Source organism: Aedes albopictus, chromosome 2, assembly GCF_035046485.1.
Source record: "Aedes albopictus strain Foshan chromosome 2, AalbF5, whole genome shotgun sequence".
Classification (NCBI taxonomy): domain Eukaryota; kingdom Metazoa; phylum Arthropoda; class Insecta; order Diptera; family Culicidae; genus Aedes; species Aedes albopictus.
In genome coordinates, this window is record NC_085137.1 from 364946880 (window position 1) to 364965584 (window position 18705).

The following is an 18705-nucleotide window of genomic DNA, read 5'->3' on the forward strand; positions in this document are numbered from 1 at the left end:
AAGCAGGCTTTGTCCCAGTGAGGACGTTATGCCAAGAAGAAGAAGAAGAAGAAGAAGAAGAAGAAGAACAGACGTCTCACTATACTCACTACGTTCTTGTTTTTAACGGTCAATAAAATAGAATCTAGAATGTGCAGAAAAAACTTTATCGAAGACCGCAAAGTGATCTGTGAATGTGTAAAAAGTTATATCTTAGCTTGTTTTTTTTTTATTCCTTGTTGGGTACCTAAGTCACTACGACCAGTTATTAGATCTATTGTGACAATCTTAGCTTGTTAGTATCGTCTTGATATTGATCAGCTCCCAATGTTAGTGAAGGTACTCAAGCAGTCAACTGAGAAATCTGATATTATTCAGCTCTGCTTTTACGCTGAACACAACGTCGGAGTATGTGCCATCAATAAGTTTTAAGTCAATTCAATGATGGCTTTGATAAAATGCTTGCTTTTCTTAAAAAATATCAGGATTCAGGAACACTGACTTACGTCGACGGAAAGATCGTGAGAAAATATACGACGAGAAAGGCACTATCACCTCTAGGTGGATTAATTTGGGTTTTTTTTTGCTCAACCTCACATTTAAGATAAGACATAATCTGTAATAGTACGCCACATTACTCCGTTCGAGGCTGCCGCTATTCATCCTCGGTCATGCCAATGTTCGCCAGGTCACACTACATCTGGTCTGCCTATCGCACTCTCTGCGTTCCACGCTTTCTTGCACCAACCAGATCAGTGGCGAATACCAACTTGGCAGGGTTGTTGACCAGCATTCTTGCATATTTGCAGAGCTCGCATTTTTCTCTAAGACACCTGGGCAAAATGGTAAGGTCATTTGGATAAAAATCACGGTTTTCGCAAAGTAACTTCCATACAAAATTTCAAAGACTTGCGCAGTCTTAATTTAAACACAAATAATCTCAAACTTTGGGAAGAGTTATAAAATCTAGTTGCAAATTGAATAATCGATGTAGGAGTAAAAATGATTTCTTGAACCCCCAACGCTTTTACTTTTCCACGAAAAAGGCAAATTTTGAGACTATGTATTTTTTTGTGATTATTATGTGTGTATTCGTTGTTTTTTGAATCTAGAGTACTGGCAAGAATAAAGTACACATTGACTGCACCAGAACACCATTTCGATGTGTCTGATAAAGCCGTATAAGAATACAAACCAATTTATATTAGGTATGACTTCATCGCAATAAACGATATTCTGATGTTTTTCACATAACTTATGCACATAAGTGTGCGAGCGAACTCGCAATATGTCAAATAAATTAACATTCTCGCGCACTACGATGATTATACGACTTCACTTTGTACTTTTCTTATTATGTCAGTTAAGCTCGCATTGGTGTACGACCAGGGTTCGTAATTTTCGTTCCAGTGATGCGAAATATGCTATTCTCACGGCGCGGAAGAGCTTATTTTCACCAAAGAAAATAAATGGAGAAGCGAAGAGTGAACAGCCGCCTGAACGGCAACAAAGCAGATTAATCCACCCATCGAAGGTAGTGCCTATCGCGCATACCGCATTTGAAAACTTTTTATACTGTTGTTGTATTAACTAGGAATTATCAAACTGATGCAGGAATGGGAACACTCACTTTCAAAGAGTTACACTCACTTGCTATTCTCTCAGATCAGAAGCGTGTAATGAAGAAACGATGTATGGACGACTTTTGCCTTGTAGTTTTGTCTACAAATTTTGTCTACGAGTCCCAAAGTCGTGACAGAGCTGTGAAAGCGACTCTCCACAAGGTGAGTGTAATTTACATTCACCTCGTGGAGAGTTGCCTTTGCAGCTCCCTCACGACTTCGGTATGCGTGTGCGACCCCTACTCTACTCGGCAAAGTTTTAGACAAAACCACGAGGCAAAAGTCGTCCATACATCATTTTTTTACTGCACGCTTCTGAGCTGAGGAAATAGCAAGTGAGTGTAACTCTTTGCAAGTGAGTGTTCCCATGCTTGAACTGATGTTCCAAAATGGAACAAATTTCATTAATTCAAGGTATCAATGTTGTTTGCACTGTCATCCATAATATTTGGAAAGTTTGGTGAAAATATGTTTGAAATGTATGCAATACTTATCTTTACTTATGCGGCAATTGTTAAGGTTTGTTGGTTTTGTTCATTATGATACCAGTTTGAAGGTTCGATAAGGTATTTTTGGCTTCACACTATTCGCTTCTCTACCTATTTTCTCTGATTTTCACTATTTTGCTTGAGGAACACTTTTCCCCCTCCAGTGATTTATGATAACTGAAAATCGCTTCAATTCGCGGATAATATCTTTTCGTTCTGTTAAATTTTCACTCACCCAATTCTCATGAAAATCTTTTCAAAACAGATTAACAAAAATGGTGCACACGACGGGATTCGGACCTGGAACATTACTAAAAACAACCGCGTCACGCACACTCTATACACACCACCACGCCAACCACACAGAGGGAGTAGAAAATTTACTGCATAAAAGCAATCGTCGTCGGCGTCATAGGAGTCAAGGAAAGACAGCATGATCAGCCGACGAAGGGTAAACGAAATTCTCGCCGCTTTGGGAGTGAGTGAAAATATATTTTCGCTCTCCTCTTTGTGCGGGAGATTTCTCAAGCCAAATTTTTAAAATTGGCGTGAGGGAATTCTATTTTCGTGAGAATGAGCGAAAAATCCGACCGCTGTGTACGACACAAAACAAATAAATTAAAATAAACTCGTAAGAGTGTGCATACAATCTCGTATAAGCTCATCAATATAAGGTTTATGTTGACATAATGCGATATATGAAAGAGCTGCTGTTTGACTACGTCTGTAGTACTAAAAAGCTACAAGAAATCTTTATGGTTACAAAGTCATATTTTTTGTGGTCCTGATAATCAACAATAATGAGTGGCGCTAACTAAGTGGTAGTGAAGTCTATGCGAAAATCACTCTCCATTAGCATTGGACGCAGTGGTTTAAGCAGAAGATTCAAATAGTAGGACATCTTGGGCATTCACGGGTTAAGCAAACTGATTGTCTGAATGTAAAAAAAAAGAATTTCTTGTAAATAGTTTTGCTATCGACTTTTCCTGACATTAACTAATGTTATTTCCATTGTTGCGCATACAATGAGGGAAATGACGTTTTGGAATTTGGATTCTCCAAATTTTTGTTCTCTTTGTACAATTTACAGATAAGCAATTTATACGTATAATGAAGTTTATGATCGGGTTCTACGTACTCTTGTATGGAAAAGAAACATCACTTTGGATACTGCAGTGCCTTATGCGTACAAAAGTGAAGGCAATATATGTGTATTGTAGGACAATAGAAACGATGTATGACTTTAATCGACATCTTTGGCGATTTTCTGTGTACATTTCTTCGATGTAATGTAGCATTTTATGCAACTAATAATTCGAAAAAAGGCTATTCTTGTCGTTTAAGTGCCGTTTTAATTTACCTTTGGATTAACGCGCCGCACTTTGCACTTAAGGAGAAACTTCAGAGAATACAAACATGGCTGCCACAATGGCCGACTTGATCCCCTACTCACGTTTTCAAGAGCACCAATCTTGAAAATTCGCAAACAAATGCTTTCGATTTGGAAAAGCTGCTTCTTTTTGCAAGTGAGCAAAGCCAGGATAAACAAGTGCGGCTTGTTTCGATGCTTCGTTCGTTAGATTTGTGCCTCTAAAGTTTGTATGGAAAATTGCTATGGGATTACTTGATGTTTCACCTTAAGGCGAAACTGGAAGCGTTTCCTCATTTTTTTTTATTTTTGATTTTTTATAAAATAACGAAGCAATATTTTCAAAATTGGTTTTCGTGCTCATGTAGAGTATGGATCAAGGTATCTGCTAAATTTTTTTTGTGGTGGAAAATGTTTTCCATTCTTGCAGAAACCATTTTTTGTGTTATTTTGTATAAAAATTTAAACGAAAAACATTTTCCACCACGAAAAAAAAATCAGTAGATACCTTGATCCATACTCTACATGTGCACGAAAACCGATTTTGAAAATATTGCTTCGTTATTGTATAAAAAATCAAAAACCAAAAAGTGAGGAAATGGATCCAGTTTCGCCTTAACACCAAAACTACTTATTAAACAGGCTGATTTATCGTCATGACATTCCAACTCACCACAGTGTTTGTTGAAAAAGTGGAACTTTTGTGGCATGAACCCTGGGATAATCTTTGGAAGAGATTTCTAGAGAAGTCCCTGCAAGAATCCTGGAGAAAAACCCCTGAAGGAATACCAAGAACAATATCTGAAAAAAATATCAAGGGGAGTCTCTGGGAGATTTCTGTAGGATTTTTTAAAATAATCACGCAAGGAATCTTACAGGGAACTCTATGAAGAAATGCCGATAAGTTTTGTGGAGAAATCATTTAAAAAATCTCAGAGAAGTTCCCTTTCTTGGAAGAAATCCCTGGAACAAGTCTATAGAATCAATGAAGAAATCGGAAGAATTCCCTGTAGGAACACCTGGAAGAATGAATGAAGGAATTCCTGAAAAAATCCTTGGAGAAATTCTTGAAGTAATCCCGGGAAGAACCCTTGAAACAATCTTGAGAGGAGAACCTTAAGAATATTTGAGAAGAATCAGTGAAAGAATCCCGGGAGGACTCAATGAAATAAGGAAATGATAGGAATTTCGAAAGGAATCTATGAAGGAAAACCAAGAGCCCCTGTAAGGTAAACAAAAATAATGCTTTTGAGTTTCATTCTACACAGAAAAAAATATGTAATTAAAATTCAGCGAGAAATCATGCACATAAAGGCACTTTAACATGAGATATAATGTAAAATTACATTATCATCTTGTAAATTTCCGCTGACCATCGCGTAAACCATCATGGACACCAACCGGTTACGCGACTATTAGCGAAAATTTACACGAACGTAACGTAATTTTGCATGATATCTCATGTAAATATGCACTAATTCTAGCATTCCCTTTATGTGCATGATTTTTCGCTGAATTTTACATGATTTTTTTTCTGTGTAGATTTTTTAAAGGATTTCTTCCGGGGATTCTGCTGGCTTTCTCTTGGTTTTCTTTCATAGATTCCTTTCCCCGAAATGACATTATCCCGAATAGCTTGTGGAAGGAATCTCGGAAATTATCGTCGTAGAAATCCCGCAAGAAGTCTCTGAAGAAAACCCAGGAGATATCTGTAAAAGAATACTGTGAGGGGAAAAATCCCTGATGGTACCTATAATTAAAATAATCTATGGACAACCCCGAAGGAGTTCTGGGATTAATTCCTAAAGGAACCCCAGAAAGAACCACCCAGCTAACACAAAGTCTTATATGACGTTCAATAGGATGCTAAAGTGGAGGCCATATACTTACCTGCTTCCATTTAAACGCGTGTAAAGTGTACGTATATCACCTCCACTTTTGCATTCTATCCAACATCATATGCGATCATGTATTGACTGGGCAATTATCAAAGATCACTGGAGAAATGTGTGAAGAAGTCCCTGAAAATATCCAAGATGAATCTACACAGAGATTGCTAAATAAGCTTTGAAAGGAATAGCGGAAGAAATTTCCAAAGGACTTGGTTGACTCCTCCCGGGAGGAATCCCTGATAGAATATCTGGCAAATATCTCTGAAGAAATTCCGGAAAGAATTATCTAAAGGAATACAAGAAAAGTTCTCTGGAAGAATCCTGAGGGAAATTACTAAAATGAGGGAAAATAATCCACCAATAAATCTCGGGTGAAATCAATGAAGAAATTCCTGAAGATATCTCTGGAGAAATTTACCCCTTTAGGTCGCACGCCGTCCTCGTAAAAAAAAAAACCTCGTGCATCGTATACAACGCGAGCGTGGTGCAGTTTAAGAATTCAAAGGCGCGCGTCCTGAAATATTAACGAGGAATTCCTGATGGAATCTACAATGAAAACTCAGGTCAGGTATCAGGTATCAGTAGGTCGGCTCCAGAGGGACGTTCTCCTCCATTTGGGAAATTTGTGCCATCGCCATGAATACGAGCCTATTCATCATTTACCTGAGGGTGAGGGAAGGGAGGAATAAGGGATGGGATAGGGAACGGGAAGGTAAGGGAATAGGATCGACATAATCACATAAGCGTACCACAACGGGTTCAAACAGCGCCCTGAAAAGGGCACAGTAAAAACGCCACAGTGAATTCAGAACAAAAGAACATCCTAAAAATTCAGGCTTCTTAGGTCAATCCAGTCAATTCTTAGGTCTTAAGGACAAACGTTTTAAGATCCCGCTTCAACAGTGCATCAGAACTTCAGACGCTATGAAGGGAATCCAGAGAGAATGCCGGAATAAATTCCTGAAAAATCCCAGTAGAAATAAATGGATCACAGGGGATTTTTCTTTTCTTTTTTTATTCCTTAAAGTTAACCTAATAGAAATTTTTGAAAGTATCTCCAAATAAATTTTGGAAAGAATAGGGTCTTGTACCATTTGGGCAGGTGTACCTATTTTGGGCACTGGGTTTCTGTACAGAAGTAGATACTGAACGTGCCTAACTCTATACAAAAATTCAAATCAATCGCTTTGAAATTGACTTAGTTATAGCAGCAAGTGCCCAAAATAGGTACACCTGCCCAAATGGTACAAGACCCTAGTTGGTGTTGAATGTGTATTATGTTTCAATCAGACAACCCTCATATCGAGACGACCTTTATGTAATGTAGACACACCGTGAGTGTGTGTTGTCGAATGTTGTTATTGTTATTGTAAATAGTGAAAATAAATTAGTCGTTCGAGTACTGTTAGAAAGTACACCGGTGTTTTGCTTTCATCCCGGTCCGTGAATTCCGTCCACCGTTGATTTTCCGTCCGCTGTTGAAGTTGTCCACTGTGCGATATTTCCAACAGGTTGTGGGTCCCAGGCATGGACGAGAAAATGAAAATCGCCGCGTTCGACGGTACCGGCTTCCACAATTGGAAGTTCCGGATGGAGACCGTGTTGGACACGTACGATTTGCTGGATTGTGTGCACCGGGAAATTGCCGAAATGGAAGATTTGCAAGTGATGGCTGCCGATACGGTTGAAGTGAAAGCAGCGAAGAAAAAGCAAATAGTTGTGCGAACTGGTGCTGAGAAAAAGTGCAAGGCGCTAATAATTTCGGCCATCGCTGATAATCAGCTCGAGTTGGTGAAGGATTGCGCGACTCCGAAGCGAATATGGGATACGCTTAGGGCAGTGTTTGAGCGTCGCGGTGTTGCCGGGCAACTTTTTGTGAGAAAACAGCTCCTCACCTTGCGTTACGTTGAGGGGGCGGGTGTTAGTTTGCCGGAACACTTGTTGCAATTCGATAGGCTGATTCACGAGTTGAAAGAATGTGATGCGCCGGCTGGAATCCTTCGCCATGTGGTTCGTCGCTCCGGAATGGAGAGCAGGAGGAACAAAAGCTCGTAAGAAGGTGGAACGAAGCCAAATGATGCGGATGACGAGCAAACTACAATTGTTATTGTGAAAGAAACGATTAAGTGCGAGAAAAGAATTTGTTTTAAAGTATAGAGTTGTACTGATGTCTGTTTTGGACCAGCGATCTGCTGATTTGGATTTTTGAATCGTATTTATGAATCGTATATGATGTGAACTTGTGAGGGACCAAGTTATCCATGTTTTTTTTTGTTTGTTTTTATTGACTATCGTTGATAGATCTGTGATATTGACTCTGTGATTAGTACTCGGGTTGTCGACTTGAGGGGGCGTGTTGAATGTGTATTATGTTTCAATCAGACAACCCTCATATCGAGACGACCTTTATGTAATGTAGACACACCGTGAGTGTGTGTTGTCGAATGTTGTTATTGTTATTGTAAATAGTGAAAATAAATTAGTCGTTCGAGTACTGTTAGAAAGTACACCGGTATTCTGCTTTCGTCCCGGTCCGTGAATTCCGTCCGCCGTTGATTTTCCGTCCGCTGTTGAAGTTGTCCACTGTGCGATATTTCCAACAGTTGGAAGAATTCCAGCAGAAATCCGGGATAAATCAATGAAGGAATCTCACAAGGAATCCCGGAAAAAATCCCTTAAGGAATCCCAGGAATAATAGTTGAAAGAATCCCTGAATGAATCTCAAATTTCTAGAGGAAATTTGAGAAAAATTAATGAAGGAATATAAAAAGAAATTCCGGGAGAAACCCCAGGAAGAATCCGATAAGGGTTCCCTGATGGAAACCCAGCAGACATTTTTAAAGAAATTCCTAAAGGAGTCTTGTAAGAAATCAATGAAAAAATCCCAGTAAAATTACCTTAAGGAATCCCCAAAAGAATTCTGGAGGAACTCCTGAAATAATACCGGGAGGAATCATTAGAAGAATACTTGAAGGGATTAGGCAAAATTTGAAAACATATTTTCGCACCATTAGAAATAGAAACACTTAAAAAACAAAACACCACTGAATTTAATTTTTTTTAATATATTTTTCAATGTATTTCATAATTATATTACTAAGAAATAAGAGAAAATATGTATATGTATAATGTACTAATCTACGTCGGTTGACGAAATGAAAATAAATAAATAAAAGATCCCATGAGGGATCCTGAGTAGAATACCGGGGGGAGCTCAAGAAAAAAAAAATAATGGACGAATCTCTACAGGATTCTCTGGAAAAATCACATGGTGAAACCTGATAGAAATCCTAGGAAAAAATCATGGAGAATTATAGGGAGAAAATTCTGAATATTCATTCACTATTTTCTGCGCGAGGGCTTGTATGTAGACTGCTAGATACAGGGGATGGCCAAAATGTTTGGGATAGGCAACTTTTTTTTCTCTCACAAAAAAAGTTCAACATGCTATAACTTTTCATAGAGTGCATCAAAAAATCTCAAATTTTGACTGTTTGTCAACCTATTGCCAACCTTGTGCATCATTGGTACAAATTTGGGCTCGATTGATCTTTCGCAAAGTTAGAACCGTTCGGGTAAAACACTATTTTTTAGACAACTCATTTTTGAGCTATCATATCTCGGAAACCAGTCAACCGAATTGATTGAAATTTTGAACGTACACAATATACAAATGCTTCACAAACTATCAAAACATAGATACTTTTTGAACGTTGAAAAAAGTTATCATGGATTGACACTTTATGGATTTTTCTCGAAAAATGTAATTTTTTTAAGTCAATGCCAATAAATTTAAGTGTTTATGTCCAAAGATTTTCCACTTTTGTTCTCAAGTTATCTTTAATCAGATATACTAGAGCCCATTTAGATTAAAGGAAGAACACATTTAGTAATTTTTGTGTGGTATTGTAAATTTGACTTATTTTCCTCTATATGGGTAAAAATTTCAACTGGGTATAATTTAATTCGCCGTGAGAAAATATTACATTATATAACGTTATATTAAGTATCAATATATAGTTGATAAACGTTAAAAAAATCATTCAATTCGGTTCACTGGTTTCCGAGATATGACAGCTCAAAATGAGTTGTCTAAAGTTGTTTTACCCGAACGGTTCTAACTTCGCGAAAGATTATTCAATCGAGCCCAAATTTGTACCAATGATGCACATATAACAGGTTGATGAACAGTCAAAATTTGAGATTTTTTGATGCACTCTATGAAAAGTTACAGCATGTTGATTTTTTTGTGGGAAAAAAAAGTTGCGTATCCCAAACATTTTGGCCACCCCCTGTCATGTGCGGTTATTTTCAACTTTTTTAAAATCTTTTCGACACATATTTTGTATAAACTTAAACGGTTTTGATGTAGCCGCCATCTTGTAATTTCCCAGTCAACACATGATCGCATATGATGTTGAATAGGATGCAAAAGTGAAGGCGATATACGCACACTTTACACGCGGTTAAATGGAAGCGTGTACGCATATGGCCTCCACTTTAGCATCCTATTCAACATCATATAAGACTTTGTATTAGCTGGGTTGTTCACTATGTACGAAGTATGGATGTTCGAACAATTTCTCCGAAGACAGTATGCTGAAATCTTGGCTGAAATATTGCGTTATGTCCAAGATATTCACCTTGAAAGTACTACCCTATAAATAGGACATAGAGCGTTCGGGGGATCTATCCTATATTTAGCACGCTGGGCGAGTATGGCTAAAGGAAAAAAAATACAACCTACCTTACGTTTTTATCAGCCTTCTGACTGCCAAATCCGTCAATCTAATTTTCTCCCGTCTTGTTTGCTGAAAGATTTCCAATCCTAAACAAATCAACCTTTTTCACTTCACTAATGAATGCATTAACTCACGAAGCTTTTTCAACACGTGCATTATTAATTGGGGAAATTTTTGCAACCCAAATTCATTCACTCGTTTCGTACACAGTCACAGTTGCAAAAGTTGTTTTCGAAACTTAACCCAGTGTAGACATTTGTATTTTTTACATATGCTCTAATTTCACAATCTAGTAACAGAAGTCATCACGCAGTTATTGCTGATTTAATGTTACGATGATTCAGCGACCTCAACCGTCCAAGCAATTTTCTGATTATTTATTCAGCTATCAATCTTCCAAAAACTATGTTTTCCCTCGCTTATGTTAGTCCACTCCTTATGGCATGAACAGCAGTTAACGATTTGCTTTGACCCATTTTATGGGTAGTAATGAAGAATTCCAAAGCCTATGTTTTCTTCTTCGTATCCTTCGATTCACTTTTCATAGTGGCTATTTCTAAATCATAGCCAACGATCGCTCATTCATTCCACATTGTACCGAAACCACTGATATCCATCCATCTCCACAGTTGGGTCGTTTACTCATACATTCTTAATATCTCATTAAAATATTTTGTGATCGAACGCTGTTGCCCTTATGAGAATGATGGCCCGAAAACGCCACGCCACGCTACTGCAACTTCGGCTACCACGAGGAATTTGTAGAACAGGAGCAGGTCGGTCTGAACTTAACTCAACAAAATCCCATCATCCAACCACACAGGATTATCGATTAATATTTTCCCATCCACTTCACTGCACTAAGCGTTAGTGGCTTCCGCCTGTTTTCACCACCACTATCAATAATTAGCATGCCAGGATTATCCCACGGGGCTAACGATGTTATGTACGTTTATCGTTATTTTATACGAAGGAAACACGTTTTCAGCACTCTCCAAAGGTGAGGACACTTTAACACTTTTCTTCGAAGAGAAAGCGCTCTGCTTCACTGATGATGGTAGTGATCCTGAACATCACATCCACTCTAGATAGAACAATTCTTCCCGAACGACTGACTACTAAAACTCCGATTCGCGCCGCTTGCACAATCAGTGCCGCGTTATCCTTTGCTACTGACGTGCCGATGAGGACTGACTGAGGCTGAAGCATGCTGTGCTGAGCCGCACCAGTCAACGGCAGCCGTCGTCGTCGTCAGTTTTTCCACCCACCAAGCACGCGTGCCGACCAACAGCCGTTTGATATACCACCCACCAGGCGCGCCAATCCGGCGGGCGGTGTTCATCGATTCTCGCAAGCTTGCCGCTGCAGCAGCCGGTGATGGTGAGTGAAATTTTCCGAAATGGGGGGAAAATTACATTCATTTGATTGAAATGAATTTTCGTTGTATTATCCTAGCACAACAGATGAACTTAGTGGTGAGTAAACACCAGAAGTCATGGTGTTCGAAAATACATTTCTGCAAACCTGTTGAGCGGGCAAACGTGAGAAGAGTGGCTGGTGGTCAATGTGTAAACGATATCTTTAGTTCGTTGGGAGCTTGTTGAGAGTATGGGCAAACACGTGCTTCCGATTGAATACGTGAGCAAATATCCGCTACGATTTTAGACTCTCTTTAATTATATGTATCTGCAGCAATCCACATTGTAGTACGGGATGGTAATAATATATTGCCTGAAAAACTTCGGTACCTACCTATCATTGAACAATTTGTTTTGGACATGTCTGAAATTTTGACATGCACGGTTGCTTACCGTACCGTTCAGACTAAGACCTGAGTGGCCTCTGTTGTACATCGTAGCCGTCTCCATTCTACTCGGTCCATGGCTGTGTATCTACAGTTCCGAACTCTGCATAGGGTTCGCAAATCGTCCTCCACTTGATCGACCCGCCTAGCTCGCTACGCACCACGTCTTCTTGTACCGATCGGATGACTCTTGAAAACTATTTTAGTCGAGTTGCTGTCCGACATCCTGATGACGTGAGCCGCCCACCGTAGCCACCGTATTTTCACGGTATGGACGATGGTTGGTTCTCGCAGCAGCTGATGCAGCTAGTGGTTCATTCGCCTTCTCCAAGTCCCGTCTTCCATCTGCACTCCGCCGTAGATGGTACGCAGCACCTTCCGTTCTAAAACTCCAAGGGCGCGTTGGTCCTCTGCATGTAGAGTTCATGCTTCGTGCCCATAGAGGGCTACCGGTCTAATCAGCGTTTTGTACATAGTTAACATCGTCTCAAATTTACGAGCTATAATAACAATATCATCAGCGAAACCAAGCAGCTGAACGGACTTCGTGAAAATCGTTACACTCATGTTTATCCTTATTACACCCTCTAACGTAATGTTTAACAGCAAGCACGAAAGACCATCAGCTTGCCGTAAACCTCTGTGAGATTCGAAGGGACTCGAGAGTGTCACTGATACTCGAACTATGCACATCACTCGATCCATCGTCGCCTTGATTAATCGTATCAGTTTATCCGGAAATCCGTTTTCGTGCATAATCTGCCATAGCTGTTCTTGATCGATTGTATCATACGCCGATTCTAAATCGATGTTCAAGTGATGTGTGGGCACGTTGTATTTGCGGCATTTCTGCAACACCTGGCGGATGGCGAACATCTGGTCCGTTGTAGTGCGTTCACCCATGAATCCAGCCTGATATTGCCCCACGAACTCTCTTGCAATCGATGATAGACGACGGCATAAAATTTGAGAGAGTAACTTGTAGGCAGCGCTCAGTAGTGTGATCGCGCGATAGTTCCCGCAATCCAACTTGTTACTCTTTTTGTAGATGGGCTGGAAATCTTTCATCCTACGCAGGTACTCCTAGATCTGTTACCGCGCTACCTTCGGTGCTTGCAACGTTGCCATTGAGGTGCTCATCGTAATGCTGCCACCACCTCTCGACCCCCTAACGCTCGCTCGTGAGAATATTCCCGTGATTATCTCGGCACATGTCGGCTTGTGGCACAAAGCCTCATCGCGAGCGGTTCAGCTTCTCGTAGAACTTTCGTGTGTCCTTAGCGCGGAACAGCTCTCCCATCGCTTAGCGATCTCGTTCTTCCTGCTGGCGCTTCTTCATCCGGAAGACTGAGTTCTGCCTGTTCCGCGCATGTCTGTAACGTGCCTCATTCGCTCTCGTACGGTGTTGCAGCATTCTCGCCCATGCTGCATCTTTCTCGTTTTTCAACTGTTCACATTCGCCGTCGCACCAGTCGTTTCTGTGATTCGGAGTCGCGAAGCCCAGTGCTGTAGCCGAGGTACTACTTATGGCGGATGTTTCTCCAGCCATCTTCAAGTGTAGCTGCGTCAAGCTGCTCTTCTCTTGGTAGGGCCACTGCTAACTGCTGCGCGTAGTCTTGAGCCACTTCTACGTTACGCAGCTGCTCGATGTTGATCCGCGGTGGTGCCACAGCTTTGGTAGAAGGTAGCCGCTCGATGCGGGGATGTAATTCGTCGTAGATTATGCTGTCACATCCTGCGAATCCAAGTGACTTGCAATTCCATGATCCAAGTTTCCAATAGTAGTCCTTATTTTGTCGCGTGAGTCTTTTCCGATTGTATCGAGTCGTATTTTCTCCTATTTTATTTACAATGGGGATTTTTATGGGTGGTTTATTGGGCCTACGCTAACACTCCTGTCTCGCTGGAGGGCCATCGTGCCAGTTCTGTTTAACGTCCCAACCAACACTGGGACGACCAGTGTTACCAGATACCACCTTGTATCTAGCTGGGCGTGGTGCAGCGTTTCTTACTCAGCCGCTGGATGCCAGAACAGACGCTGTTTGAGCCGCACCTCCTTGGTGAACAGACGCTCGGGTCGTACCTCCTAAATCTAGCTGAAGTCAGAAGGACAACAGTGCCCAGGAAGCATGAGGTAGGAACTTGTGAGAACCAGAGCTATGTTGAACGCTCTCCCGTTTTGCAACCCGTGTTTCTAAGGGACGTTTCAGGGGTTCTCAAGGGATTTCATCAGGGACTCCAGGGGTCTTAGAGACGTTTCAGTGGTTTCTCGGGTGTTTCTGGAATTCCAGCCTGAAACATCCAAGACGTCCCAGGGGGATCCCAGGAGGGCTCAGGGGCGTTGCAGGGGTTCTCAGGAGGTTCAATGGGGAGTTCTAGGGGGTCCCAAACTCATTTCAGGAAGTTTTAGATTCGTGAGAAATTTGCATGGCCCGTGACCCCACATTGGAGGTTTACAACACCAGTCTATTCTAATAAGCTCTACTTGAGGCGCAGAGTCTTAAAAACATTCACACCTTCTCCTCGGCCTTTCGGTTCTTGCGAGCTGGAGAACCACTGAGTTTTGCAACGCCTCTTTATTGTAATAATTGCTTCTTGAGACGCAGACTCGGAAAACCTTTTTCACTTTCTAATCGCACTTTAGATACTTGAGAGATCAGCATGGCCCGTGGCCTCTTCTTGGGATCCACTGATCTGCGCAACACCACTTGTAATACATGTAATGTACTAGTACATGCTTCTTGAGACGAAGTATCCGGAAAAAAATGTCACCATCTCCTAGAACTTTAGGATCTCGAGACGGAACTTTGGCGCTCCTTGAGACGGACAAGTTGAGAAACATTTTCATATTTTCATTATACTAATGGGAATTTTTTTTTATTATTATACAAATTGGTACGAAGGTTCTCAGAATTAAATGAAAAATCGTAATCGTTTCTCAGAAATTCAAAAAACATACAAAATAAAAATTGTTTTCCACAAAATTTTCCACTGTTGAGGAAAATCGGTTAGAAAAGTCTGAAAAACTATTTTTGAAATTTTATAAGCTATAAAAGGTGAGTCGATAATTATTGTGCCATTTTCAAACTAACCTAACTTTTTTCCTACTTCACCAAAATCAACCAAATTTTGCACAGTTTCGCCTTATAGTCTATTGTTTACATCCCAAGCAACACACATGTTATAATAGAGTTACGACAGCGCAAGTTTTGGTTGTATAGAAGTTTATTTTACGTAATTCTAACATTATGTAGAAATAACGTAAAATAAACTTCTATACAACCAAAACTTGCGCTGTCGTAACTTTTATATAACATGTGTGTTACTTGGGATATAATGAATTGAGAAGTTATGAGTGAGATTCCAGTCGATATAGAATAAATTTAGTTAACAGTTCTAAAAAAGGTGTTGTACAATCACATGCTAAAATCAAAAATCATGGTATCGCGCCTTGGAACAATTAATGATTATGCAATATCGGATCATCTTAATGTTTGTCAATAGGCTTCAGGAACGGTTGTCAGTGAAACATAAGCTTGGAGCTGGGTGAAATCCAGGCACGATACACATAAACAAACCAGAGAGCTTCAATTATTTGTTTCAAGTGGAGCCTGAACATGTCCACATCCTCTCCTCTTCTTGGCGTAACGTCTTCCTGGGACAAAGCCTGCTTCTCAGCTTAGTGTTCTATGAGCACTTCCACAATTATTAACTGAGAGCTTCCTCTGCCAATGACCATTTTGCATGTGTATATCGTGTGGCAGGCACGAAGATACTCTATGCCCAAGGAAGTCAAGGAAATTTCCTTTACGAAAAGATCCTGGACCGACCGGGAATCGAACCCGTCACCCTCAGCATGGTCATGCTGAATACCCGTGCGTTTACCGCCTCGGCTATATGGGCCCTATGTCCACATGGAGGGCGTTAATTGAAAATGTCGTGAATTTCACTAAAACGCATCCTAAATTTGAACCTATACCAAAAAGTTGAAATGCATACAGTGTATCAAACAATTGTCCGTACAGCAATTTTTTGGTCAAAATAATATTTCATTCAAACGTTCATAACTTTTTATACGTCAATCAAAAACGCTGAAATTTTGACCAATCATGAATCATATATTAAGGCGAAACTGGAAGCATTTCCTCACTTTTTAGTTTTTGATTTTTTATTAAATAATGAAGCCATATTTTCAAAATCGGTTTTCGTGCACATGTAGAGTATAGATCAAGGTATCTTCTGATTTTTTTTGTTATGGAAAATGTTTTTCGTTTTTGCAGAAACCATTTTTGAACAAAATTTCACAAGAAAATGGTTTCTGCAAAAATGGAAAACATTTTCCATAACAAAAAAAATCAGAAGATACCTTGATCTATACTCTACATGTGCACGAAAACCGATTTTGAAAATATGGCTTCATTATTTTATGAAAAATCAAAAACCAAAAAGTGAGGAAATGCTTCCAGTTTCGCCTTAAAGCTCCATTGGTAAAATTTTGGGTGAGATCGAATAAGTTTTCTGAAAGTTATAGAACTTTTAGAATATCTTATAAGATTTTTGAACAAATTTTTAAAACATTTTATCTCAGTATGTTCTCAATGAAACTTTTTCAATTTTTTGTGTGTTACAGCTGATACCTAAGGTTATCATCTGCAGCTACTTTTGAGGTTTTATATTCACTACAAAAAATATGAAAAATGTGCTTATGTAGTAGACGATGTTCAAAAATTTACCTTATTTTGCACATACAATCTGCCATACGTTTTCCACCAATAAAAGTGCATTAACTGAACGGAAAATACATAGGACCTACTCTTCATATGTAGTTTAGTAGGTCCTGTATAAAAATATTATATTAAGAGAGTTCAAAAACGTTGAAAACACTTGGCACTTTTATTGGTCAAAATATGATAAATTTCCAAATGACACTCGGAACATTTACAGATTTTCCATATTTTTTGTAGTGTATATAAAACCTCACACGAAGCTGCATATGAAGGCCTTAGGAATAAGCTGTATCACAAAAAAAAAATGGAAAAAGTTTCATCGAGTACATATTGAGATATAATGTTTTAAAAATGTGTTCAAAAATCTTATAAGTTTTACTAAAAGTTCTATAACTTTCATAAAACGTATTCGATCACACTTAAAATTTTACCAATAAAGCTTGAATATATGGTTTATGATTGATCAAAATTTCAGCGTATTTTATTAACGTATAAAAAAGTAATGATCATTTGAATAAAAAAATATTTTGACCAAAAACTTGCTGTACGGACAATTGTTTGATACACTGTACATATACTAAACCACAGTAAAAATTTGGTTTCATTCCGTTAACTGTGGACAATTTGCGAATCAGATGAAGGTAGGGTGGCACAATAATTAACGACTCACCCTTTATTCCGTAAATTTTCACGATGTGGTTTTTCTCCGTTCCTGAGTTATGACCGAGACAGTCATAACGAGAGACGATCGAAAATCAACTATCACACAGTGGGCAAAAACCAACCAAAACTGACAAAGAATTCTATATCTTTTGTTCCAAGTGGCTTCGAACATCGAACTAAATAATTCCGAATGGAAAAAGCCTGAGGAATCGATTGAGACTGGTTTCATCCACCGCACGCAACGGCAAATTGCTCTACGGGGCTCATTTAGCCCCAAATCCTTTATATTCTAAAGAAATCTTATAGTTTTCACATCGCAAATCGGTCTTTTTGGTATTACTTAAGGTGTCTATCATGACAAAATGTCTTGAAGGCTTACACAAAGAGATTTGAGCATAATAAGTTGTCGTAAGTTTGTTCAAAACCCCAATTTTGCCCCAATTCCCTTATATAAGTGCATTAATAGTAGTTTTCTAATTGTTTGCCTAGCTTCTCAGCATAATTTAATGTGATACTGATTTTAAAATGTTCAGACATAATCTCCCTCATTCTTGTTTACAGACGTATCCACTCTCGAACGTTTTTGGTTCGATCGAATCAGTAGGCCATTTGATTTTGCTGGCGTAAACGGGAATGTGAACGATTTACGTTCGAAAGTGGATTCGATCGAAAACAAGAATGAGGGTGAATATTCAAATTGATGTAAGCACCCTCGGCCGCATGTTGTAACGTTACCGGAGCCATTTAACCCCAATTCCCTTATATGATGATATTCCTATAAGAACGATTTTTTCAAGACTTATTCGACTTACTTCGCATAATAGAAGATGCTCATGAGACTAAATTCTTCTTTTAGTGTATGTCTTTTATAAAGAAATCGATTTGGGTATTTTAGTAACGCTACATTATTTCATATGACCCATTTGGTCCCAATTCCATTATATTTCAAAGGAAATGAATAGGTAGATCATAGTTTGTCAAACTTTTTGGAATTTTTTGAGGTTTTCTTCATGAGAAACTGTTTGCAGAGCATACATATATATAGATTTAGCAACATAGATTACCATAGGTTTGCAGGAGTAACCCATTTAGCCCCAACTCCCTTATATTAATATAAAATTAGTAGTTTCTCTATAAATATGACTTTCTTCGTGAAACATTATTTGCTCATGATACTTAATTGTTCTCTCGTATATGTCCTTTGTATATAAATCAATTTATGCTTTTCAGTGTGTAGCTACTTAACACATATAGTTCATTTAGCCCCAATTCCCTTAAGTAGATTGTTTCCACATCATCTTTCTGGATTTGCTTTGGTTATTTATTTCTACAAAATGTTCCATGATCATATTCAAATATACAAGGGCGTAGCCAGCTTTTCGGTCAGGGGGGGGGGGGCAAGCTCCCTTAGCAAATTTG

General features: G+C 39.2%; 1 long non-coding RNA gene across 1 annotated transcript in view; it reads right to left on the minus strand.

Annotated features, from left to right (window-relative positions):
- LOC134288344 (uncharacterized) overlaps positions 1 to 11393 on the minus strand; it is a 451989-nt gene extending 440596 nt beyond the window's left edge. Inside the window, exon 1 of the long non-coding RNA XR_009997908.1 lies at positions 10098 to 11393. This is a non-coding gene — a long non-coding RNA (uncharacterized LOC134288344). The remainder of the gene's footprint in view (positions 1 to 10097) is intronic.
- Positions 11394 to 18705: the final 7312 nt, after the last annotated feature.